This window comes from Panthera tigris, chromosome B3, assembly GCF_018350195.1.
Source record: "Panthera tigris isolate Pti1 chromosome B3, P.tigris_Pti1_mat1.1, whole genome shotgun sequence".
In the NCBI taxonomy this organism is placed as follows: domain Eukaryota; kingdom Metazoa; phylum Chordata; class Mammalia; order Carnivora; family Felidae; genus Panthera; species Panthera tigris.
In genome coordinates this window covers 71,400,123-71,425,905 of record NC_056665.1, presented here as the reverse complement: position 1 = coordinate 71,425,905, position 25,783 = coordinate 71,400,123, and the positions used below count along the sequence as shown (strand labels likewise).

The window sequence follows — 25,783 nt, the reverse complement described above, 5'->3', positions numbered from 1 at the left end:
CCAGCACACAGAGCATCCTCATGGAAAAGTGGAGAACTTACCTAAACATAAACATATGGTTACCTACTGAGAGTGAGAATCTCTAAGGTAATGTCCTCAACCAAACACTAAGCAAACACTAAGTAGAATCAGTTTGACGTGGCATGTGCCTTCAGCCCTGCTGGGCAGGTTCCCCTGGAAAATGTCTTGCCTCCTCTCTCAAGTTAGTGCATAGTTTCAGACTCCCAAGGAAACATGCTTTCCACTGGGAGAAGCCTCATTCTGTCCTGCTAAGTGGATGACCAGTGCCAGCCACCTTTAGGCTTTTCTTCAGGCCTGAGCAATGCTGGGTGTGGTCTGAGCTGCATCTGGGTGCTCTCAGGTTTGGCAAGTAAGATAGGCAAAGGGGATGTTTCTTGGACTCAGCTTCTACAAAACTCTGCTTTTCTAAGACCTGGAGGGAATGGCCTTCCATCCCAAATAGGTTGAGCTTAATTGCAGGATTTGAGCAAGAGAGTTCATGTTTTTAACAGTGTGAGGAAACTAAGACTGAGTATTTAGGGGATCAGAGCAAATGAAAACACAGTAGAGAATGTCACAAAACTCCCCAGAAACTGACTGAGATGAGAGGCCATGGAAATGCAGGTCCTTTAAAGGATGTGCGGTTCAGTTCTTTGACTCATGATGTGATTCTCATGACATGTGATTCTCACTGTGGACACCAGAGGGCCAGGGTTCAAACCTGTAAGATCCAAACCTATGATGCTTAAACTAAAAACAATAGTTACTTCCCAAGACTTCATTTCTGCATTTCATTAGTGTCCCCACTCCCATTTTGGACCCAACAACCTTGTAAGACTGTTCTGTCCCATCTATTAAAAGATTCAAACTTTGCAGTATCCTAAACACAAAATGGAGAAATGTGGCATATAGCCGTACATAACTCAGCCAGAAGAGGGGAGGACAGTAGGGCTTAGTGTATAGCTATCCTTGAGCCGCTGATTCCCTCAACCAGCTGGGGAAGGGTGGCGTCTGACTTTATACAAAAGTTGATGGCTTGCTTTTTTAAATTTAAGTTCATTTATTTATTTTTGCGGGGGGAGAGAGAGAGAGAGAGAGAGAGAGCAAGCGAGCAGGGGAGGGGTGGAGAGAGAATCCCAAACAGGCTCTGTGCTGTCTAAAGGAAATCTTTTAAGAATTGAAAAGTCAAGCCCTACCCTACAAACATTTGCCTGGTGCCCTGGAATTCCTGCTGACTTATTCTGCTTTCCATAGCCCCTTTAAATATCACCTGCAGATTACTCTGGTCTCCGTAAAAAGCTTTCTCTTGCTACTTCTGTTCAGACCTTCCACTACTGTCTTCTTGCCTTTTATTTCTTTCTCCCTACACTGCTCATGGCTGTCCAACTTTTTTTCTATCGGGATCATTTTGTAAGCACTGTTCTCAGGCATTATGCCCAGGTGAACCACAGGAATGCAGAGGGACTGAGTGGCTGGCTAGCTGGCTACCTCACTAGAGGAAGAATGTTTAATGGAACTGAAGTTTTTAGGTATGCGAAAGAGAAAACTTGAGGGACATCATCACCATCCTCAAATACCTGACAGGCTGCCATGAGGAAAGAGGAAATAGAAGTATTCTTGGTGATAAAAGAGAACCAACTCTCAAGTTACAGGAAATTGTTATTTATAGACATGTGTATGCATATACTTCCAAAAAAATCCTTTTTACATTTATTTATTTTTTGAGAGAGCACGAGTGGGGGAGGGGCAGAGAGAGAAGGAGACACAGAATCTGAAACAGACAGCACAGAGCCCAATGTAGGGCTCGAACTCACAAACCACAAGATCATGACCTAAGCCAGGGTTGGACACTTAACCAACTGAGCCACCCAGGTGCTCCTGTATATGCGTATACTTAACTAAATGTGTAAAAGACTCATACACTGAAAATTATAAAACATTAATGAAGGAAACTAAAGAGGACAGAGATAAATAGAAAAACATCCTGTGTCCATGGATTGGAAGAATCCAAACTATCCAAAATTGTTAAAATATCCAAACTACCCAAAGTGCTCTACAGATTGAAGACAATCCATATCAAAATCCCAATGGCATTCTTTATAGAGATAGAAACAAACAATCTGAAAATTCACAGGAATTCACAAAGGTCCCTAATGTGAACTATGGTTCTGGGTGAGAATGATGTGTCAGTGTTGGTTGATCTATTGTAACAGATACACCACCGTGGTGTGGGATGTTAATAATGGAGGAGGCTGTGTATATGTGGGGGCAGGAGGTATATGGGAACTCTTTATACTTTCTTTAATTTTTTAATGCTTATTTATTTTTGAGAGAGAGACAGTGGGAGTAGGGGAGGGGTAGCGAGAGAGAGAGGGAGACACAGAATATGAAGCAGGCTTGAGGCTCTGAGCTCTCAGCACAGAGCCCAACGTGGGGCTCTAATCCATGGACTGGATCTCGAGATCATGACCTGAGCAGAAGTTTGACCCTTAACCTACTGAGCCACCGAAGCACCCAAACTCTTTGTACTTTCTAATCAATTTTGCTGTGAACCTAAAACTGCCCTAAAAAATAAACTCTATTTAAAAACCCCACAATATTTCTGGATTTCCATGTATCTAATAATGTAGCTTGTTATAAAACATAAATATAAAAAGCAAAATATAAGAAGCAAATATAAGAAGCAAAATATAAGAAGCATTGTAAGAATAAGATACATAAGACGCAAAAGTTGACAGAACTAAGAGGAGAAATAGAAAAATACACAGTTATCATTGGATATTTCAACAATCCTCTCTCAGTAGGTGTTAAACAAGTAGACAAAATATCAGTAAGGGCATAAAAGGTTTAATCAACACAGTAACCAATAAATATATGGTTGTGAGAGGTAATAGAATAGATTCCTCAATAAATTTTGCATAAATTTTACTATGCATCTTTGAGTAGCTCAGTTGATAGAGTGGAGGACAGTAGGATGCACATCCTGGTAGACATCCTTAGGTCTCTGATTAAGATCAAAGGAGAGTTCAGGTATTGCACACTACTGACAAGGGTGTGGACTCCACCTTGTCTAAGCCCATACAATGGACATGATAAAAAAAACACACTTGGACTTAGAAAATCAAGTGAAATAGATTGTAAATATAAACTGTATTTAGAATTTGTTTTTTCTTTGAATACTGGGTACAATTGCAGGATTTCTGCCCCCATAGTCATACAGAAGTCTGTGGTAAGTCTTTGAAATTAGGAGACCAAGTATTCTACTTTTGAGAGTTGAACAAAAAAGGAACCACACAGTAGTGGGTGATATTCCCTGTTCTTGGGCTGAGATCTTGCAGGTGCATTGTTCTGGGACCTCAGCCTTCCCAGGCTTAAAGTCTCTGAAGTTCTTTCACAGATGAGAAAGATCTCCAGCAGCAAGTTTTCTGGGGGCCTCAGGCGATTGTTTTGGGCATGTACTGCACTTTCCAAATGGTCCAGGAGAGGATAAGGCTGCAAGCATTTCTCCTAGTTTCTCCTGCACCCTTGCTTATCATTATGTCTTACCCAGCAGGACAAATAAACATGCCCAGAGATCACAGAAGATAGCACCATTTTCCATTTTCTGTGGTTCATTTGAGATCTCTGTGTTTCTACAGGTGGGTATCCTTAAGTGGAAGCTCTATCGAAATCCCAAAGGGTGGTAAAGTGGCCACTACCATTGTCCAGTATTGGGAAGCCCTTTTCCCTGTCCCTAACATTAGGATTCACTAGGGGTGCCTGGGTGGCTCACTCAGTTAAGCATCTGACACTTGGTTTTGGCTTAGGTCATGATCTCTTGGTTAGTGGATTTGAGCCCCACATCGGACTCTGCACTGGTGGTGAGGAGCCTGCTTGGGATTCTCTCTCTCTCTCTCTCTCTCTCTCTCTCTTTCTCTCTCTCTCTCTCTCTCTCTCTCTCTCTCTCTCTCTCTCCCTCTCTCTCTGCCTCTCTCCTGCTTGTGCTCTTGCTCTCTCTCAAAATAAATAAACTTAAAATAATTTTAAAAAAACATTAGGCTTCACTATTTTGCTAAGCTTTTCTCCCTCACTTATAAATTTATTTTATTTGTGATTTCTCATTTATTCCCACTGCTGTCAATTAAGCACACATATCTTCTCTGGACACTGCTCTCAAGAAGTCTCAGGTCTTTGACTTCCTCAATTCTTTTTCCTCACTTCTACCAGAATTCTAAATTACAAAACTGATCTCCAGGACGGTGGTTCTCAAAGCATGTTCCCTGGCTCAGTAACAGCATCAGCTCGCAACTTATGAGAAATGCAAGTTCTCAGGTTTACTAAATGAGAAATTGCAGGGGTTGTGTCCAGCAATGGCTTTTTAACAAACCCTGCAGGTGATTGGGTGCACGTTAAAGTTTGAGAACCACTGCTCTGTGCTTAAAACCCTGTCCCTCTCTCCAGTTATTTGTCTCCACACAAGTGGCCCCAATGTGCCTACACCTATACCCTTGAAAATGCATTGCAGTTCTTTTTCTGAGAGCCCCACAGAATATGTCAGAGTTAGCATTGCTCTCTTTATGTTGAAGCTTATGGGATTCCAGAAAGAGATCTCTGCCTCTATGCCCTTTTCCCCCTTCTTATAAGGACACCAGTCATATTAGATTAGGGCCCACACTAAAGACCTCATTTTAACTTGATTACCTCTGTATAGACCCTGCTTCTAAATATGGTCACATTTTGAGGTACTGGGGATTTGGACTCTATAGATCTTTTTTTCGAGGGCGGGGGGCAGGGGAGAGGGGGACAGGATTCCACCCATAACAAGGACCGTAGAATTTTACAGGAGGCTCTTGGGGGGGTGGGGAATATCCTTTATGTGTCCCAACACCACCATGGGATTATTTTTCCCTTCTCTTGGGAAGCATAATTGATTAATAGACAATGACTATTGTCTATTTTTAGGAACGTAAGCCCGGTCTGGCGGCTTCTTCCCTGACATAGGCTGTATATTTGCAAGAGAGAGGGAAGCATAAAGCATAACCATACACAACCTCCCTGTTTAAAGCTCTTTGTGTAAAGTTGCCCCCAAATATCCTCAATTTTATCAAATAAATAATGTTATCCAAATATGATTGGATGTCACCAGGGAGCCACAATTTCCACCTTCAGAAGGCAGAAAATTAGCCGAAACATCACCCAACCCACATCCCCCAGCCATTCTCTGTGACACAGGCACCTTGTTTTTCTCTGAAGACTAGGCACTAACTGTGAATTTATTTCTCTGCTACTGCCACACACTAGCAAAAGAGACACATTAGCTATTGGCATTCTGTAATTTCCACTTGGATGTAATCAAAAGGAGCATGGAAACCAAAGTTTGGTAGGCCCAGAACAGAAACGCTGACATTTGGAGAACTGAGGTGTGTCTACCTTCCCTGTGTCAAGAAGAGAATAGGTGTGAATCTTTTTTCTCCCCCATTCTGGAACCTGGCTTGGGCTTCCGGGGAAGATGAGAAGAGGGAAGTTCTCCGGAATCCTGGGTGCTAGGAGCCCCCGTGCGGGCTCAGAATCACGGCTCCGTCCCCAGGGAAGGGCGTCTCTGGCTATCTCCGTCCCTAGTCGCCCGTAATAACAGGCGCCACGTGGCTACTACTGATCAGGGGAAAGGGGACCTGTCTGGCAGACGAAGAGTTAGTTCTAAAGAAAGGGACTGAAGGCTTCCCAGCAGCAGGAACCGATCCATTCTGACACAGCCTTCCTTTCGGGCAAGCAGGACGGGGGGAGGAAGACTCTGTAGCCTCTGTTCGGTCCAGACTAGGGAGCTGGCGGAGATTGGCACCGCCTATTTGCAGTTAGGTCTCAAAGGAGCAAAAGGGAACCAGGAGGCAAGCTTTTCTTCTCGGTGGTTTTAATTCACGTCCTACGCTTCCTGGAGACTCGAAGACTTCTCTCCTGGCTTCGGAACCGAAAAGTATCAAACTCAAAATGTAGCAAAAGCTGCTGCTTTGGTCTTCTTTACCCCACCAGCCCCACCCCGAAGCTATCTGGAGTCTAAAAGAGTTCATTCATCCGTTCAATAAATACTTTCTGAGCGCTTACCAGGTGCTAGGCGGAAGCTGACGCGACCCCTGTCTTTGGAATGCTCTTAGGTTCTAGATCCCAAGAGCTTCGCTCCCGGAGCGGATGGTTCGGTTTGAAGATCTTTCCCTTTAGTTACTGGAGTGAGAAGAGCTGTTCCGAGGTGGGCGGATGCAGATTGGAATCCTAGTGGAGCGAAGCAGGGAGGGAAGAGTCTCTTCCTTAGGGTCCTTTGGTGATACCTACAATCTTGGTCCCAGGTTGAAGGTTTAAAGACCAATGCTGAAAAAAGGAGCAGAAATGTATAAGTAGGAAGTGTAGGCAGCCCACTTCCGTGGATTTGGTAGCGTGGCCGAGCGGTCTAAGGCGCTGGATTTAGGCTCCAGTCTCTTCGGGGGCGTGGGTTCGAATCCCACCGCTGCCAGGGTTTTGTTTCTAGTCATAAGTAGTCACGGCCTTTGCCTTCACTCCAAATAAAACTATAGTACCCCTGCGGGATTTGACCAAAACTCAATGTGTGGATTTTCTGACTACTCGGCTCTTGACTGATGGGGTGGGACTAGTGAATGAAGGACTCCGTTTTACTGGCAGGGAGCTCACAAGCAGATCTTTAAAAGACGCACTCCTCCGGATCCCCGATCCCCCCGCTATTTGGAAGGGAGAGGATAAGGCCTTGCTGGCCAAAGGATGGCATTTAACCTGGGCACTTAGGAGAGAAGAGGTAGTCTTGGAATCTTGACAGAACCTTGAAAGTGCAGTAAACAGGTAAGGTGGGGCACGGAGGGGAGCAGGGAATGAAGTCAGCCTTTGCTCCTAAGGGGTAACTCGGAAAATTTCAGCAGTTCCACTCAGAGCCAAGGTAAAAAAATTCAGACAGTTGCACAGGGCGCCCAAAGTGTCCCTGTGGTCCCCGGTGCTGCCTCTCGGACCCCTAATGCGTTACCTACAGGATGTTCCGTCTTATTTCTCTTTCCAGGTGCCTCTGGTCCCTCTGCAACTACGGCACCCCCTCCCAACCCACACTCTGTCTCTCCCTCCAAGTTCACCACAGGACAGCAAAGGAGATGTGTTAAGCAGGAAGCTTATCGTCAAGGGAGGCAAGTTCTCACCAGCTCAGGTAAGTGATTCAACCACCAGACTTGAGCCAGGCCAGGAAGACCACTCTGACTCTTACCTAGCCCCCAAAGAGTCCTAGGATGGGTTTGAAGTAAGAATTTGAGCACTTTAAGGAACATTCTCACTTTCTGGCCTTTGAGGGCAATGCCTTTCCTGCACCATGTACGTGTATAGCCTTTGGTACCTAGAGGGTGCATTAGGCATGATTTGGATACATACACATGTTTATGAATATATACCGCATTCAGATTTGAATCCAGGCACTGTCCCCTCCTCAAGGCTTTGAGAAGGAGTTCTCTGCTCATTTTAGTAGATGGTGGTGGAACCTGACTGGCCTGTGCCCTAAAGGAGGCAAGAGTTAAGTTTGTCCATGTGGCTTGTTATTCTAGTCAACATCAACAATAGTGACATTTTTGGACCGGATAATTCTTTACTGTGGGGGTCAGAGGTCATGTGTAGTATAGGATGTTTAGCAGTATCCCTGGCCTTTACTCACTGGATACCAGTAATACTGTCTCAGTTATGACAACTGAAAGTGTCTCCAGATATTGTCAATGTCCCTTAGGAGACAAAATCGTTCTTAAAGACTGAGGGTACAACTATTATGTCCCACTTTGTGGCTTGTTTTCTCAGTCTCTCAACAGTGTCTTTGAAGGGCAAAGTCTCCTAATTTTGATGAAGTACAATTAATCATATTTTTCTTTTATGGATCATGCTTTTGGTGTTGCTTCTAAAAAAAATCTTTCCCTGATACAACTTGATAAAGATATCATTCTAAATATTTTATAGTTTGGGTTTATGATCCATTTTGAATTATTTTTTTATGTGGTGTTAAGTAGGGATCAAAATTATTTTTTAACATTATTGAAAAAACTACCTTTCTAAAGAATACATTTATTGTGATGAGCACTGAGTAATGTGTATAGAATTGTTGTATCACTATCTCATACACCTGAAACTAACATAACACTGTGTTAGCTATCCTGGAATTAAAATTAAAAACTTAATAAAAAATAAAAAGTAAATTAAAAAAGACTACCTGTCTCTACTGAATTGCCTTTGAAACTTTGTCAACAATCAATAGATAATTTATGTATGGTTCTATCTCTGTACTCCTGTTTCATAGATCTATTTTTTATATTTTAATACCAATACTATGGTCTTGATTAGAGCAGCTTTTATGAGTCTTGATGTCAGTCAGAGTGAGTTTGCTCCAACTTTGTTCTTCTTTTTAAAGTTGTTTTGGGCATGCTATATCTTTGAATTTCCATAGGAATTTTGGAATCAGCTAGTCAATTTCTAAAACAAAGGAAAAAGAAAAGAAAAGAAAAACCAGAGTCACATGGCTGGCTCAGTTGGAAGCACATGGGACTCTTGATATCATGAGTCATGAGTTTGAGCCCCGTTTTGGGTATAGAGACTACCAAAAATAAATAAACTTTAAATTTAAAAAAACATGTCTTAAAAATACATTTAAAAACCTTGTTATTTTGATTAGGATTGCATTGAATCTACAAATCAACTTAGGGATAATTGATATCTTAATGATATTGAATCTTCTCATTCACAAACGTGAAATGATCCAAGGATCCTTGTATTTAGGTTTTCTTTTATCCATCTCAGCATTTTTTTTTCCTGGTGTACAAATCTTGGACATATTTTGTCCCTAAGTATCTCACATTTAATGTAAATTGGATTGTTTTTAAAATTGTCAGTTTCTGATAGTTCATTGCTAGGTACAATTATATAGATATAGTATATAGACAGTAATATATGTAATTAATTGTAATATTTACTTTCTATCCAACAACTTTGCTGGATTCACTTATTAGTTACAGCTTTCTGTAGATTCTGTAGGAATTTTACATAGATTTTCATGTTTTCTTGGGATAAAAGATACCTTTACCTGTTTGTTTAAACCTAGATGCCTCCTGGGGCACCTGGGTGGCTCAGTCGGTTGAGTGTCTGACTTCGGTTCAGGAGCCCCATGCCGGGCTCTGTGCTGACAGCTCAGAGCCTGGAGCCTGTTTCTGATTCTGTGTCTCCCTCTCTCTGCCCCTCCCCCGCTCATGCTCTGTCTCTCTCTCTCTCTCTGTCAAAAATAAACATTAAAAAAAAAAAAAAAAAACCTAGATGCCTTCCATTTCATTTTTTCCCCCATTTCCCCTGCACCTTGTTGAACAAAAGTGATGAAAGCAGATGTCCATGTTTACTCCCAATCTTACAGGGAAAACATTCAGTCTTTCATCATTGAGCATGATATTAGCAGAAGTTTTTCATAGCTTCCCTTTATCAGGTTGAGGAAGTTTCCTTCTTTTCCTAATTTGCTGTGAGTCTGTGTCTGGAATGAATGTGGACTTTGTCAAATGCTTTGTCTGCATTTTTTGGTAAGATCATATGATTTTTCTTTTTAGTCTGTTGAAATAATAAATCACATTGATTGATTTTGAATATCAAACCAACTTTGCTTTTCTGGGATAAATCCCACTTGATCCAGATGTATTGTTATTTTATATATTGTGGATTCAACTAGCTAAAGTTGTTCAACTAGGAGGAACTGGATTTCATATTTTAGCCCCTGACTGGTGCACTCACTCTTGAGTTACAGCTTCTTACCCTATTCTTGTAAGAGAGATCTTCATTTTGTTGATCCACAACCAACAAAACTGGCAGAAGGAAGAAGTAACAAATACTTGTCCTTGGCTCAAGTAATTGCAACTCAACATCCCCAGGCCATCACACTCTAAGACAAAGCCCCCCACTTCCCCCTCATCCCACAACCAGACAGGAACCCAATCTTCTAAAGTGCAACCTGTGCATTTGAGTCTGGAGGAAACCTGAGCTACACTGCCCCCTGGTGTACGATTTATCCTGCACAATATCCATCAGGACCCCTAGTCTCTCCTAATGTGGAAAATCTCTGAAGTGTCCTGCAGATCACTCTAGGAGTGGCACCAAACCCTCCCCCAAGATTCCCCGCCTCCCATAGCCTCCCAGATTCCTGGGCTGAACTTTGGGAAGAACGCTGTGGCTCTGGAAGGGGCTTCTCTGTCCCATCTCTTCTATAAACTGTGTAAAAGGTCATGGAAAAGCCAATACTTTAGAATATATTGATAAAGTCAGCTCTGAGGATTAAATGAATGATTTAAGACCCATGCAATCTTGAACTGGAAGGCCCATTCTCAGCTGTCATTTCGGGTATGTATTTGGTCCTAGAACTAAGGCTAGTTCAGTCCAGAGCTCACTCCAGGTGTGTGGGAGGAGATAAGGAGGTGAGAAGCCTTGGGTCATCCTGAGATACATACAAGAACGAGGCTGAAAGGCAAATAGAAGAACATGGAGGGATTAGGGAAGAACCCTTCCGATACGTGGCTCCACATTATAATCTGTGAACAACTTCACCTCTGTTCCAGCACACGGTCCTTACCAAGTCACATGGTCTGGCATGTGGTAGTCAAGCAGCATTGCGACTGCCACTCAGGCATTGAACCTGGCAACTTCTTGGCTGCGTCACAGCAGGTATCCAGAGAAACAGCCTGTGTCAAGCAGGTTTGGACATGACAGGTGGGACAAGTGAGAAGTCCTTAAAAGAAATAGAACTGCTTGTTGGAATATCCTCAGGCACTGGTTTTCTATGTTGGCTGCATGTGAGAAACTATACAATACTGATGCCTGGATACCACCCATAGAGATTATGAGGTAATTGGTCTAGAGCCCAGGTCCACGTCAGAATTTTTAAAAGTTCCACACGTGATTCTAATGAACAGAGCTAAGAACTACTGCTCTAGGGATGTCATGATTATTTTGGCTGTGATGTGCTGGAGCAAAAAACCGACAGAACCCGAAAGCTCTTTTGAAAACTGGAGGCAGCTATCAAATGAAGGCAACTTGTAAACAGGGACCGAATATCCTGCAATAATAAAAACTGCCTGATGGGAGAGGGGAGCTGCAGGGACTGGCAGTCCCAGTCTGGCCTCTGTGCAGCTGCAGGACCGTCTCCTGTCACTTCTCACTAAAATGTTTTTCTCGGAAAAATGAGCACATCGTGTCCCTGAGCTCAGAGGAAAGCCTGGAGATGACGTTCCTTCCTGGGGCTTGGGCATAGCTCTGCAGTGTGTGTGGAGACCGGCAGAGTTGGTCAGCAGGGAACTTGAGCGCTGCTCTCTCTACTCGCCTGGACATTCCCCTGCACAAATTCTGGAGTGACAGGAGCAGTCTCAGAGGGTTGATTTTGCCATGCTTAGATGCCAATGTGGTGGCCTGGGAAACCACTAAGGTCCTAAAAGCCCTCAGATTCAAAAGAAATGAGCACCTGCTCTATGAGAGCAGAAAGAAGACATCTCCAAGTGTCTTAGGAATGGAGTGTAAAACCATATAAGGGGCTTCGCTTCCTCTGAAGAAATAATTTAGCAGAGACACATGCCTGAACTCTTTGATATCTCACCTAGTAAAAGAAAGGACTGTGGATTTCCACTGGCATCTAGGTTGTTGGTTAGATTCTAGCTCTAAGTAGGTGTTCAGGCATTTGCAAATGCCCTAGATCTCCGTTTGATAAGACATGCTCCCTCGGAGCAAGGATTTTGTGGCTTTAATTAGCTTGAATACTTCATTGTTCTTCCCTAAGATATTTGTAGCAAGACGGAGAGGAAGCCAACATAGTCGACACCTGCAAAAGGCCCACAGCCTTCTCTTGTGTTACAAATTTCATTCACTTATTACTCATGTACTCTTCATTCACTCAGTAAAATATTCCTCTTTAAGCTGTGGGTGGGAGATGGACAATCCAGAGTTTACGAGGAAAGTAAGCTTTCGCGATGAGCCCTACTGGTTCCTCCATCCCTTCCTCCATATGTTCTTGAGATTTGAGACTTCAGAACACAAATCTATGTAATAGAACGGAGATGTAAAGGAAGGTAGTTTCCATCAGAAAAAAACAGGCAGAGCCACCACAAGCCAGCGGTAGCGTGGCCGAGCGGTCTAAGGCGCTGGATTAAGGCTCCAGTCTCTTCGGGGGCGTGGGTTCGAATCCCACCGCTGCCAAGTGGAATTTTTACCAGCAGCGGAACTGAGGTCAGAGGATGACGAATAATCACTCCAGTGTCTTCATAGGTAGCACCGGAATGGGTCTGGGGTGAGTACACGAGGGTGAACTTTTAGGTCAAGTGCAGAGAGCGCCTGTTTTCTGGCCTGGGTAGCGCTCTGGAAAGTTTTGCCAACCCGCAACGTTTTGATAAGTCTTCAAAGACGAAGTTCACCAGGAGGTTAAGGGACGGCAAGAAACAAATGTTAAGACTTCACAGTGGCAGGTGTGTCCACAGAAGTAGCTGTCACACGCGGATTGATATAAGGATTGATAGAAAGGCTCAGAAAGGACAGGGAGTGCTTTTTTGTTTTACGTTTTTCCCACTCATAAACGGAAACGCACGGAGGCTTTGGAGCCAGTCCAGGAGCAAAACGTCCAGAGGAAACTCCTTTGGCAAGATCACAGGGCTCAGACCCTAGGGCTGTACTGTCGCCCGCACATACCTGCAACTTTTGCGCCGGCTCCTGGGTTCTTAGGTCCCCGTTGGCCTGTTTTCTGGAGCCTTCCGGCTCGCATTTCTGCCTCCCCACTCTCAAGCCCCGTTTCTGCTATCTCGACTCAGTGTCTCCCGGTTCCTCCAGGTCTTCTCGGCCAGGAAGCGAGAAGGAAGGACACGGCTGAGCGAGACTGTCCGAAGATGCGTCTCGGAAAGGAGGCAATGCCCGCGGGAGGAGGGAGGTGTTTCGGTTTTCTCAGACCTGAGTCGGGGATCCTTGATGACCAACTTGGAAAATAAGCTCACTGCCCCCTAAGCGCTTGCTCTCAGAAAGCCCGAGAAAGTTTCGACCCCAAGTGCGAACTCCTATCAGACATTTTCACGTCTTGAACTGTCAGAACTTCCGGATCTGTGCGTGTGGTTTGGGGCCTCCCCCGAAGAGTGGATGGGTGGAACCCAAGTGCAGTCTAAGATTTGCCCCTCTCACTGTGTCTCTTTGGAGAGGTTGTGGTGAGAGCGCTTTTGGGCAACGGGAAGAAACTTCCTTTCGAGGAGGGAGTGAAGAAACGGAGGTGGCCCGTGTCCTTAAAAGAATGACCAAGAGAAACTTCAAGTTTCTGGGCTGCTTCTCCATCTAGGAGTTCGAGTATGGTTGTTCCTCTTTTGCTTAAGCATACTCACTTAACAAAATCACAATCCTTATTTAAAGAAAGCCTTCTGTCCCCGCACTCACCTGGGTCATCTAGAATGGAGAGAAACAGTAATGCTAGACTGGCCTCAATTTAAATTCATGGCGGTGATCTCAAGCATGTCTGCATGACAATCTTACAAGTTTTTGAGAGTCCTCTACTATATAGGATTCTTAAAGACTGCTGTTTCATCCCTTCTCAAAACAGCCATCACTCCTCATGCATTCTAACGCTCAGCTTTCTCCTTCACCGAGAAAACAGAAGCAGTCACAGGAGAACTTCTACAAGGTCCTCATCCACCTGCTGCTTTCTGAGTATTTTTAGGACTCCCGTTACTGTGGATGATCTATGCGAGATCCTAGCTAAGGCCATCTCTACCCTTGGTGCAGGAGATGCTGTCCTCTCTTGCTTACCCCAAAACATTCTTTCCAACACTTGTTTCTTCTCTGTTCTGCGGGATCATTCCCATCAGCCTACTGGTACGCGGCTATTAAGATCCAATTATCAAATAAAAATAGCACGTTCTGGCAGCAATGATGGGAGCAGATACAAGGCTCGCTTTATACTCACGGTCACTCTAAATCTTCATGCGGCTTTTTCTAGGTCTCTTAGTATCACGCTAATAAGTGGTGCAAAGGCCTGAAATTTGGTTGCATGGGTGGAGTGTGAGAATGGACATTTCTGTTTTCTCCTTAACCTCTTTCACCCCAACGCTGGTAGGAGGTGATGTAGATCAAGATGTATGCACCTTCCACAAATTAGTGAGTGCCTATTTTTTGCCAAGGATTGTCCTTGGCTGGAGGAGGTAAGGTTGTGATCCCAGGGAATTCACTTCCTAGAAGTCAAAGGATTATTTTCTCAAACAAATGGTGATGTTCAACCCAATCACCTTCCATCTAGATTACAAAATATGAAAATAAGTGAAGAGGTTAAGTATGAGGTAGTGTGGCAGAGTGGTCTGAGGTGCAGGGTTTAGGCTATAGTCTCTTGGATTTGTAGGTTTGAATTCCACCACTGCTAATGCTTTGGTGTTTTTAAAATTAAAAAAAAAAATCCATCCTTTAAACTTCTCTTACGTACTAAAAAGTTAGTACAAAAAAATGTGATCAACAGCAGGTGTCTAGTCATTGAGGGAGACCCTCACAATCCAGCCAGGTACATATTACTGATCCCTCAGTGAGAAGACATATAAATTTCCTTTTTCTATAATTTACAGAGAAAAGGGAATTGCTGCTCCATGAAATAATTGAAATGTTGTGGTCTCCCAAAACCATTCTGATCAAAAAGAACTAGGCTGATTTCAGGTTTGGGGCAAGAAACATACATGAAGAGCTGGCAAGGAAGCAAGAATTTCTGCAAACTACTAGGCCATGGCAAAAGTTCTCAGGAGCCAACAACAAGTTTCCACTGGCCAAAGATGGAACAAATGGATGACCAAAAGGAATACCTACTCCAAAACATTGAATATAAAAACATATAATGATCTCCTAAAGGCAGAAAGAAAAACAACCCATTGATCACCAGTGGGGACAACCAGGGAGAAAATTATTTAATGTGAAATTCGGCAATTAATGGGTTAGAATCAAGCATTATCCCTACCTATTAAATGTACATTCTGTTTAAGATAACCAAGTAGCCTTAGCTGGTGAATAAAACTTCTGTGAAGAGGGAATCAAGCCAGTAAATATGGATGAAATATAAAATTGGATATCATGATTTAGCTGTGATGATATTAATATTTAAGGATAAGCTGATGGGGCAATTTGCAATGGAGGGATCAGGCTCTCTGTATGTGAACCCACTGATCAACACTAACATTTAAAATTGAAAGATTATGTGACTTTTGAGCTGATACTCAATACGTGAAGTACATAGAATTGCTTCTGAAGTACTTTTGTAAAAACTCTAACCTTAATCAAGAATTGACAGTTAATGTTCTATTTTCAAGAAATGAAAGAGCAGTATAAATTAAAATGAAGGAAAGCATTAGATTTGGAAAAACGTATAACATTGTCCAAAACAACTGATTCATTTCTTTATTATCTCACTGGCAGAGAGAGAAAAGAGGAGAGACACAGAGACACTGAAAGAGACTGATCCAAAATAGAGGAGATTTACACGCAAAGCAAACAAATATATGCGTAAAATCTGTTTCGCTTTTGATTATATTAAAACCTCTATGTGCCATTTTGAGAAAATCAGGGAAATTTCAATATGCATTATGTAATAAATGTTACAAAAGAATGAATATTAATTTTCTTAGGTATAAATTTGTGGATATGTAATAATGTTCATATGATTAGAGAACCATACTGAAATATAAATGGTGATAATACATGATATAGGTTTGTTTTATCATACTTCAGATAAGAGGAAATAGAAGAGGGGACCCAGGCTGATTCAGCTGGTAAAGCATGAGACTCTTGATCTCAGGATCATGAGTTCAAGCCCCACATCCAGTATGGAGCCTACTTAAAAAAAAAAAAAAAGAAGAAGAAGAAGAAGAAAAAGGGATAGATAAATTAGTAAAACCCTGAAGATTGTTGAATCTGGATAATGATTATGATTATGGTATCTCACCATTTACTTTATATGAAAATTGATAAAATAAAGATAAAAATGAAATTCTTTTAGACTTGTGAAAATGTTACATTATTATGCTTAGTATTTACAAAAATCTGATGCGAAACATAAACTTCACTTATGTAGTAAAAACATTCTCATTCTCTAGAACCAAGTAAGACTTACTATTCTATTTTTAGTGTCCTGATATGTATCCCCAATGTGTAGGTGTTGTTTATTTTATATTTATCCTGCTCATCTATGATTGGACTATTTCATTGTGCAGATTAGTTCCCATTGGTTCAGATTACTGTTATTTTAACTACGTTTACCAAAGTTTGTACTTCTTACTAAAACTCCTGTAACATTTTTTGAGACAGAGAGAGAGAGAGAGAGAGCACGAACAGGGGAGGGTCAGAGGAAGAGGGAGACGTAGAATCTGAAACAGGCTCCAGGCTCTGAGCTGTCAGCACAGAGCCTGACGCGGGGCTCGAACCCACAGACCGCGAGATCATGACCTGAGCCGAAGCCGGACGCTTAACCGACTGAGCCACCCAGGCGCCCCTAACCACTCATTATTTTAACATTTACATTTTATATTCTATACCTTGTTACTCTTAATGTTTTGGGGAATAGTTCTCTTAGAGATTGGTAAATCAGTATATATACATCTGAATAAATAAAATTAGTCAAATCAATTTATTAATTTTTCAATTAATACACTTTATGTTTGGGGACAGTATTATGTTAAATTAAGCACAGAGTACAGAGTTCCCATATATACTCTAACTGCCCTTCATCCACTGTTGTCTCCTATAATGATAACGTGCACTGCTGTGGTATATTTTGCTGCAGTTGATGAGACAATTTTGAGGGTTTATTAATAATTAAAATCCAAAGACACATTTTCACTATGGCAAAATACCTGGGCTCAAAATCGAAGCTTGCTCCCAACAAGACAAGAGAGGAATGCAGCACAGCCTGAGAGGACCAGAGCATGCAAAACTACAAACCCAGCCTGGCTGACCCTTTCTGCCTGGTACCACACAGAGAGAGTAGTACCGGCTCAAAGGCACTGCCCCTCACCCCGATCCTCGAAGGTGCAGACACACCTGCCGCCCACACACGCTCGAGGCAGGGGCACTTGAGTGTGGCTTGTTGTGCCTCTGGGAGACCTTCGCTGGATGGATGAGATGTCTTGGGGAGCATGGGATCTGAGACGTCTGAAAAAGACGCGGAGCTAAGGCAAAGGAGTCCAACCGGGCTCACGCCGGTGATCTCTGCCACTCTTGTCTTCGGTGCGTCTCCGGGAATCCCACAGAACCGTGAGCTATTTCGGGGAGCAGCCGCCTCCGCCACAGGAATCCAGGTCGGGGGGCAGAGGTGGGGAGACAAGTGCCCAGAATGGCCGCGACGCCGGGGCCCCGTGGCCGTGGTCTCTAAGCCTGGCCCCAGAGCCTTTCCCCATCACTTCCCAGTAAGGGTCCCCACGCCAAAAAGTGAGCCCCACTGGGGGCGCAACGCGGCAGGCGCATGGTGGGTGGGTGGCGTGGGGACGAGGCGGGGGCGGGCACTCACAACACGGGGGAGGCGAGGGCGCTGAGAGGCGTCGTTCCTTCAGGGGCCTCCACCTGAGCCTGAGGTCCTGCGGTTCGCGGCCGCCCACCCGGTGCCCATGGGGTGGGTTCTCCTTTCCCTTGCTCCGCAAGCCCTCCCCACCCGACCCATGCATCTGTTTCGCCAACGCCTCCATCTCCTCCCCCCTCCCTCTTATCCGCTTTCTGGCCCCTGACAGACGGCCTTAGTACTCACCCCCCCCCACCCCCCACCCCCATTGTATTAAGGAACTCCGGGAGGGGAAATGACGCCACAGGTGAGGGCCCGGGTTGGGTATCTTGAAAATCCCGGTCCCAGGACACCCGACTACCATCACGTGGAAGCGTGTGTTTGGCTCTCTTCAAAGGGACTTTCCGACCAACCCAAGACAAACTGCACCTGTGACGGACCAGTGTCTTGGCTTCGTCATTTCCAGAAAGAGCAGTGACTCAGCTCCAGTGCCGTGCACCCTTCGATAGCTCAGCTGGTAGAGCGGAGGACTGTAGACTAGACGCGATATGGACATCCTTAGGTCGCTGGTTCGATTCCGGCTCGAAGGAGATGCCTGTCATTTTTACTGGCCCTCATGAAGGCCTCCATCGGCTAGTGTCAAAGGCCTCGCAGGAGGGACCAAAGCCAGGAAACACTTTCAGAACTCCTATACAGCTACGTGTGTGCTATCTATCCACAGGGAACACACCTGCACCTCTTTTCCGCAGTCCGCACACCCATGGCCTGCAGCGCGCAGTCTGCTTGGTACTCCTGCCTTATCAAGGAGCCCTGACGCCAGCCCTTTTTATGCACCCGGTGCTCTAGCTCCGGGATCTGCCACCACCGTTTTTGCTAAACATAGATCCCTACCAAACAGGCACTGTCCTGGGCAAGCCCTGGAGGCTGATAAGCACACAGGCCATCACACGGGTCTTGGGCATCCTTCTTGAAAACCCACTCTCTCAACGTCTCAGTCTCCTCCTCAGCGTCCTCCTAGCTTGGTCGCCGTCTCACTTCTGTCTAGCCCAACTTCAGACTCTTGAAATTGTCTTCGGTGCGTCTCCGGGAAGCCCACAGAACTGTGAGCTATTTCGGGGAGCAGCCGTCTCCGCCACAGGAATCCGGGTCTGGGGGCAGAGGCGGGGAGACAAGTGCCCAGACTGGCCGCGACGCCGGAGCCCCATGGCCGTGGTCTCTGAGCCTGGCCCCAGAGCCTTTCCCCATCACTTCCCAGTAAGGCTCCCCGCGCAGAAAAGTGAACCCCGAGGTCCTGGGGGCGCAACGCGGCAGGTGCATGGTGTGTGGGTGGCGTGGGGACGAGGCGGGGGCGGGCACTCACAACCCGGGGGAGGCGAGGGCGCTGAGAGGCGAGATTCCTCCAAGGGGCCTCCACCTGAGCCTGAGGTCCTGCGATTCGCGGCCGCCCACCCAGCGCCCATGGGGTGGGTTCTCCTTTCCCTTGCTCCGCAAGCCCTTCCCACCCGACGCACGCAACCGTTTCGCCAACGTCCCTTCCCCTCCCCCTCTTAATGACTTTCTGGCCCCGACCGACGGCCGTAGTCCCCCCATCGTCTCCTCTCCCACTGTATTAAGGAACTCTGGGAGGCGAAAAGACGCAACAGGTGAGGGCCCCAGTCGGGAATCTTGAAAATCGCGGTCCCAGGACAGCCGGCTGCCATCACGTAGCAGCGTGTGTTTCGTTCCCTTCAAAGGCAGCTTCTGACGAATCCAAGGCAAACTGCGCCTGGGGCGGTCCAGTCTTGGCCTCGTCATTTCCAGAAAGAGCGGTGACTCAGCCCCAATGCCGTGCACCCTTCGATAGCTCAGCTGGTAGAGCGGAGGACTGTAGACGCGATGTGGACATCCTTAGGTCGCTGGTTCGATTCCGGCTCGAAGGAGGTGCCTGTCATTTTTACTGGCCCTCATGAAGGCCTCCACCAGGGGCTAGTGCTTAACGCCAAAGCCCTCCTCTGAACCTGGCAGGGTCAGGATTACAGCAAACTCACTCTCACAATCCAAAGCCAGGAGAAGCTTTCGGGAACCCCTGCACAGCCAGGTGTATGCTGTCGTTAAGGAACACCTGCACCATCTTTCTGCAGTCCACAGACGGGTGCCTTGCAGCGCAAAACAGTCCACCCTGCTGGGGCTTTATGGAGGAGCCCTGAGCAGCCACTTCCCACACCATCCAGGGCACTTTACACTCATGCACCCACCCCCTGTGTTCTGGGCTCTGCCACCAACACCAATTTGCCCAGATGGGTAGATCCCTGCCAAAGAGGTGGCCAAATAGGTGCTGCCCAGGGCAAGCCCTGGAGGCCCCCAAGCACACAGGCCAACACAGGGGTTAGAGGACAACCTTGGCATCCTTCTTGGAGACTCACTGTTTCATTCTCTGTATCTGTGCACGGGTGTACTCTGTTCTTTCCTCTATGTTTTTGCTTCCCAATTCCAATGCTGGGTAAATATTTTGACCTACAAAGACAGAAATGGCTCATCTTCGTGCTTAGCATAGTATTTGTACAGAATTGCCCTTGGAGAACTTTCAAATAATTGCCAATTCTGGACTGCACCTTAGCTGACATTTGTAGGATGCAAATGTAATTTTGTATGTAGTTTGAAAGGGATGATTATAACTCTCAGTGGCCTATTTACGTGGGTGTCTAGATTGTTGCTCCTGACAGACACAGGTTTTATTTGTGTTGCACTTTTTGCCTCTGGAGTTTTGTGGCTTTTGTCATAAGAACAGTGATCTTTCCTACTCTGTTCACACCATTGGGCACACACAGCTGATCTACATGAAGACTTTATAACTCTTTCTCAGCAAAGAGACCTTAGGTTTGAATGTCACCATATGCAGAAATTAGCATTGTGGGATCAACGATGAAATTTTTGGCCTCTCTTTGACACCCAAGAATTCTACTTCTTTGTGCACTCAGCTAATGCTTCCACCATTACATTTAGACTTGTTTTTTCCTGTCTACTGAGAAATGTTCCCTGAGAATATGAACTGAGGCAGGTATTCATCAATAAGGGTATAGTAAGTCCTACATCCTCTTAGCTCAAGAACCTAGGTCATATTGGCTCAAAAAAGCTGTCACTCCTTAAGACTGTGTATGTTTTAGTCACAAACCCTTTAATAGGTACCTAATCTGTCCCAACTATTGTGATTGTGCCAGGGAACGAGAGATTAAAACATAGGTCTTGCCCTAAATACTTTAGTGTTTGTAGGGGACAGACAGATGGAAGCAGAGAATTAAAATATAATGTCCTGAAAACTGTAGTAGAGGTACATAGGGCATTCCATGCAAATCTAAAACTAAAACTAACCTTGGAAAGTTTTAATTCAGGCTGGGGTAGAGGTCAGAGTAAAAAATGGGAGAGGTCTCCTGGTAGAACCAATGGCCTGGAGTCAGTTGATTTTTAGAACAGGAGACTAGATCTGTGATCAGGTGAGTTCAGTGGACACAGAACAGCTTTAGAAAAATACACAGAAACCTGAAGAGTGTTGATTTTGTGTGTAACTGTATATAATATCACTAGAGCATACATACAAGTCCAGGACTAGCCAGAAATGAAGTATTGATAATCATGCATGAAATTTAACCCAATCTCATCATATCCCTTGGGTTTTAATTGCTACTCACTCCAGAAGCAAGGGGAAGATTTCTCAACATCCTGTTTGTCTTCATAGAGAAAGCACCATGGCTTTATCACTTGATCTATATGTTATTCTAGCAGAATGGCAAGAAGAAGAAAAATGGATAATGTTCATGTACTTCAACATTCGCCTCCACTCCCGTTATCACTTTCTCTGCACATACATTTTTATTGCTGCCTGGCTTGGGTGAGCTGACAAATAAAGGCAGAAATATTTCTAATGTCGAGAGAGGAAAATCTTATGTTGAATGAAGGCTTTACTTCTTTTTCAGATTTGACTAGAATAGGGAATTGGGAAATTTCCATCCAAGATCTCTTGAGGGGTGCCTGGCTGGCTCAGTTGGCACATGCAATTCCTGATCTTGGGGTTGTGAGTTCAGACCCCACTTTGGGTGTAGAGATTACTTAAAAACAAAGTAAAATAAAAAAAATCATTTGAAATTGTCTTCTTTCTTTCTTAAACCTCACCATCTCTTTACCACCTGGGTAGCCTTTCTCAGCAAGTACTTCCTCTAACTGGGTTCCTGATGCCTGGATCAATATAATTCTTGAATGCAGGTCACCCCCAGTGGTAACTAAATAGTTCCAAACAGGTTATAAATAAAAAATGTTTACTTTTCACTAATGGGATTAATTAGAAACCAAAGCTTTTGTCATTCTCCTCCATCTCTGCACTTGTGCTAATACCAGCAGTCAAGAAGGATGTAGTCCAAGACTGGCAAAAACAAACAAACAAACAAAATATATACATATATATGTATAAATGCATATATATGTATAAATGTATATATATGTATAAATATATATATTTATATATGACTATTTGCATGTAAAATCCATAAATGAGAAACCTAAGACCTGACCTCAAGTGGGATATGTTTTCGATCAGTGTGTAAAGGAGAGTGGAAAAATGTTGGCGTCTGTTCAAGATGGAGGACAAGGGATATCTTCCTCTCAGGTACATTTTTGCCTGCTAGTCCTATATTGCACACAGACTGAAATATCTTGGGGCATTTTGTGGCAAAGCCTCCTTATTTAAATAGTAGCTTTTAGAGGGGTGCCTGGCTGGCTCAGTTGGTAGAGCACTGGACTCTTGATCTCAGGGCTTGTGAGTTCAAGCCCCATGTTGGGTGTGGGCCCTACTTTAAAAATGTCAGATAACGTATCAGATAAACTCAGAGCCTACTAAAATCATTGAGCACTGTCCAATAAATAAAACTCTCTGAAACAGGGGAGGGTGAGATCCTAGAAGTTGGTAGCCTTGAGAGATAATACAGTGACTCAGAATCAGAAGGCACCCTCCCCCCTCTTTTTTTTTTTTTTTAACCAGGCAGAAAAAGTGAATCTGAGAAGCCACACTTGAGATTAAAACATAAAAAAACAAGCAGTTTCTTCATAGGCAGGGCTTGGTTTCCTGAGTGCTGTTCCCATCCCTGCAGCCTCACTTTCCCCCTCAGTATGTCAGATAACAGGGCAAGAATCTGGGTCACAAAAAGGGGAAATGAGTTCCTGTCCCTCTGTCCTGTAGCATGACCCACCCTCAGTGGAAGGCCAACACTGTCACAGAAGATGGCAAGTATTGCTCTTTTTACAGGTGGGCTTTTCTGCCTCTCACCTTAATATTCTAACGGGGGTGCCTGGGTGGTTCAGTCAGTTAAGCGTCTGAATTAAGTGTCCCACTTCGACTCAGGTAATGATCTCACCATTCAAATGGGTTGGAGCCCCACATCAAGCCCCGCATCGCACTCCTCACTGACGGAGCAGACCCTGCTCGGGATTCTGTCTCTCTTCTTCTCTCTCTGCCCCTTCTGCACATTCAATTCCATTCCCTCCATTCCCACCTCGGCCCAAGCTCTGTGACTCAGTCAAAATGTACCATGTTTCCTGGCTTACAAACACCAGGTGATGACAAGGTTCTCACTCTGCTTTGATCCCTCTGCCTCATCCTTTATCAAAGTCCTTCCCATTATCTCTGAATCATTTCAGGATCATCTTTTACCACAATCTTCTCCTAGCTCCTCAAGATTCAATTTGGTTCTCCTCCTCTTTGTCTCTTTGGTACTCCTTGATTACTTTCACCTTTCCACCTATCACAACATACTGATGGTATACTTTCACATCCTCTTTAGGAGTGAGCTCCTTGAAATTTGGGGCAATGCTGTATTCATTTTGCATAGGACAGACCCAGCATATGTGAAAATATTAACTGGCCTAAGGCATTGCAGCATCAGTTCAAGGAAGATGAGGGTTGTGAATGAATCATTACAACTCGGAGTAATAACTAGAGACCTGCTTTATTGGAAGACCAAAAAAAAGCCCCATAATTTCTTCCAAGATAACAACCAGAGATGACATATCCCATGTAAAGAGCCCAGGGTTTTCTGTGATGAAAAGCGAATGAGGAAGCATCTGGGAATCACACAGTAAGATATTCAAATTCACTCTACCCCTGAGGAAATTTGAAAGTTGAAAAAAATACATGAAAATATCTGCTTGATGACATCGGAGAGATAAAACAAATTTAAGGGTTATTTAGCCAAAATATAGGAGTGATAACAACTAGAAATCTACAGTGATATTAACTAGAAACTCCCCACGTATAAGGAAATAATTCATATTATGCTGCCAATGTGAATTGTATGTCAGAAGCAAGCAAGAACATAAGAAAATTACCATGGGCCAGTTTCATTCATAAACATAGATATAAAAAATTGTAAACAGAAAATTAGCAAACCAAATAGTGACATATATAGAAATTATAACTTATCTGACAGAACTGGAGCTGTTAGATAAAAGTAGGATTGATTTAACATTAGAAAAATCAATGTTCTTCACTACACTAAGATACCAAAGGAGAAAAATAGATGCAGAAAATTTGTCTAATAAAATCCAATATCTGTCATAGTAAAAATGATAAACTAGGAATAGAAGTCAATTTACTTATTTTGAGGACGTGTTTCTGCAAAAAGGAAGTCTCATTGTATCTTGTATCTCACAATATATTTAATGGTGAAATGGTGTTAGATTTCTGTTTGAGCCTGAAACACGATTAGGATGCCCACTAATCTGCTGTTTCACATTATACTGAAGGTTTTCGTTAGAAGAAATGAAAATGAAGAAATGATTGAGTAAAAAGAAAATGTGAAGAAATCTACGAAGTAACAATACTGTGGACACCATTTGTAGGATTTAAGATCCACCAACTGAAAATCAATGAATTCCTAGGTGTCTGTTCCTCTTGGTTAGTGGGATGGCTTTTGGTGACAATAGTCTGAAACACCTTCTCTTCTCGCCTCTCTCTTCTCTCTGGTGTCTGTGGTGAGGTGTGAAGGCTCATGTACACCATGACACACACCGCCACACCCCTCTCCCACCCTTGCAGTTAACCTCATCAGTCCTGGCCAGACATATGTGAGCACAAGTGATATAAGTGTCCTCGTATGCCAACCCTGTGCTCTCCTCCTCATCCTTGGTGACTGTGCAGACCTTACATTGAGGAGCCTGGATCTCCAAGCCACTGCTGCAGCCCACAAGACTGTGAAATGAGTGAGAAATAAATCTTCACTGCATAAAGCCAAAGAAAAAAATCTACAGGTGTATTACTAGAAATAATAAGCAATAGTCAAAGATTACTTACATTCTTCTATGCCATAATCAACTAGTTAGAATGTTAAATTTAAAAAGATTACCTTTATAATAGCATCAAACATTGAAATACCTAGAAACACATCTTTTAAAATGTGCAAAAATCTCCAGGCACAAAATGCAAAATATTATTGGAGAATTAAGGGAAAGCTACACAAAGGGAAAGACAGCCCCTGTTTTTTTCCTGTACTGGAAAACTCAATACTATAAAAATGTCAAATCTTAAAGTAATCTATGATCTTAAAATCCAATAAAAATTCCACACTTAGGCAGTGCAACTTGACAATTCTAAAGTATATATGGGCATGCAAAGGGCCAAAACTAGTTTAATAGACTCTTGGAGAAAAACAAATAGAGAAGACTTGCTGTATCAGAAAGTAGTCATAATTATTATGAAGACACAATTTAGTCAGAGTGGTAGTGATATAGGATAGGCAAATATACCAATGGAACAGTACAGTTTAGAAAAATAGACGAATGGTTGGTCGCTGATTTATGACAAAGATTAGTGAGAGAGGGGAGGGAACAGACTTTTCAATAAATGGTGATGGATCATTCACCTAACATAATGGGGGAAATGAATCTTGATTTATTAAAGCACATATCACATGTAAAATGATAAATGATAAACCCAATTGTGAAGTGTAAAATAGTAAAGCTTATTTTAAAAAACAAAAGAGAATGTCTTGATGACCTTGAGACAGGCAAATATTTCTTAAACAAGACCTATAAAAACAAATATAAAGAGATAAATATGATAAATTGGGCTACATTAGAAGTAAAAACTCATTTAAAAAATTCCACTGAAAAAAATAAAAAAAAACAAAAAACAAAAAATTCCATTGAGTGAACAGTCCTGCACAGAGTGGAGAATGTATTTGTGTATACAACAAAGGATTTACATCCCAAATATGTGAAGAATGCCTACAAATTTATAAGATAAACAATTGA

The 25,783-nt window shown here is 43.6% G+C and overlaps 1 protein-coding gene, 1 long non-coding RNA gene and 4 other non-coding genes across 18 annotated transcripts in view; 5 read left to right on the top strand and 1 right to left on the bottom strand.

Moving 5' to 3' along the window:
• RNASE9 (ribonuclease A family member 9 (inactive)) overlaps positions 1-25,783 on the top strand; it is a 194,018-nt gene that overhangs the window by 6,692 nt on the left and 161,543 nt on the right. For 8 of the 13 annotated variants that reach the window (XR_006218715.1, XR_006218716.1, XR_006218718.1 and 5 more), the window contains exon 2: positions 7,034-7,174. The gene's annotated coding sequence lies outside the window, so the exon portion shown is untranslated. Of the gene's footprint in view, positions 1-3,266; positions 3,639-6,586; positions 6,823-7,033; positions 7,175-12,220; positions 12,480-15,435; positions 15,715-15,747; positions 15,948-25,783 lie in introns of those variants that run through there. The other 5 variants (XR_006218717.1, XR_006218719.1, XM_042989325.1 and 2 more) reach the window with 5 other exon arrangements.
• LOC122239544 lies at positions 5,232-10,689 on the bottom strand. Its single transcript, XR_006218728.1, has 3 exons — positions 10,601-10,689; positions 6,079-6,339; positions 5,232-5,935 (listed from the first exon to the last, which is right to left on the bottom strand). It is a non-coding gene; the product is annotated as an uncharacterized LOC122239544 (long non-coding RNA).
• TRNAL-UAG lies at positions 6,400-6,481 on the top strand. Its single transcript has one exon. It is a non-coding gene; the product is annotated as a tRNA-Leu (tRNA).
• TRNAL-AAG lies at positions 12,132-12,213 on the top strand. The gene has a single exon. It is a non-coding gene; the product is annotated as a tRNA-Leu (tRNA).
• TRNAY-GUA lies at positions 18,009-18,099 on the top strand. Its single transcript is given in 2 exon segments — positions 18,009-18,045; positions 18,064-18,099. It is a non-coding gene; the product is annotated as a tRNA-Tyr (tRNA).
• TRNAY-GUA lies at positions 19,343-19,428 on the top strand. The gene is given in 2 exon segments: positions 19,343-19,379; positions 19,393-19,428. It is a non-coding gene; the product is annotated as a tRNA-Tyr (tRNA).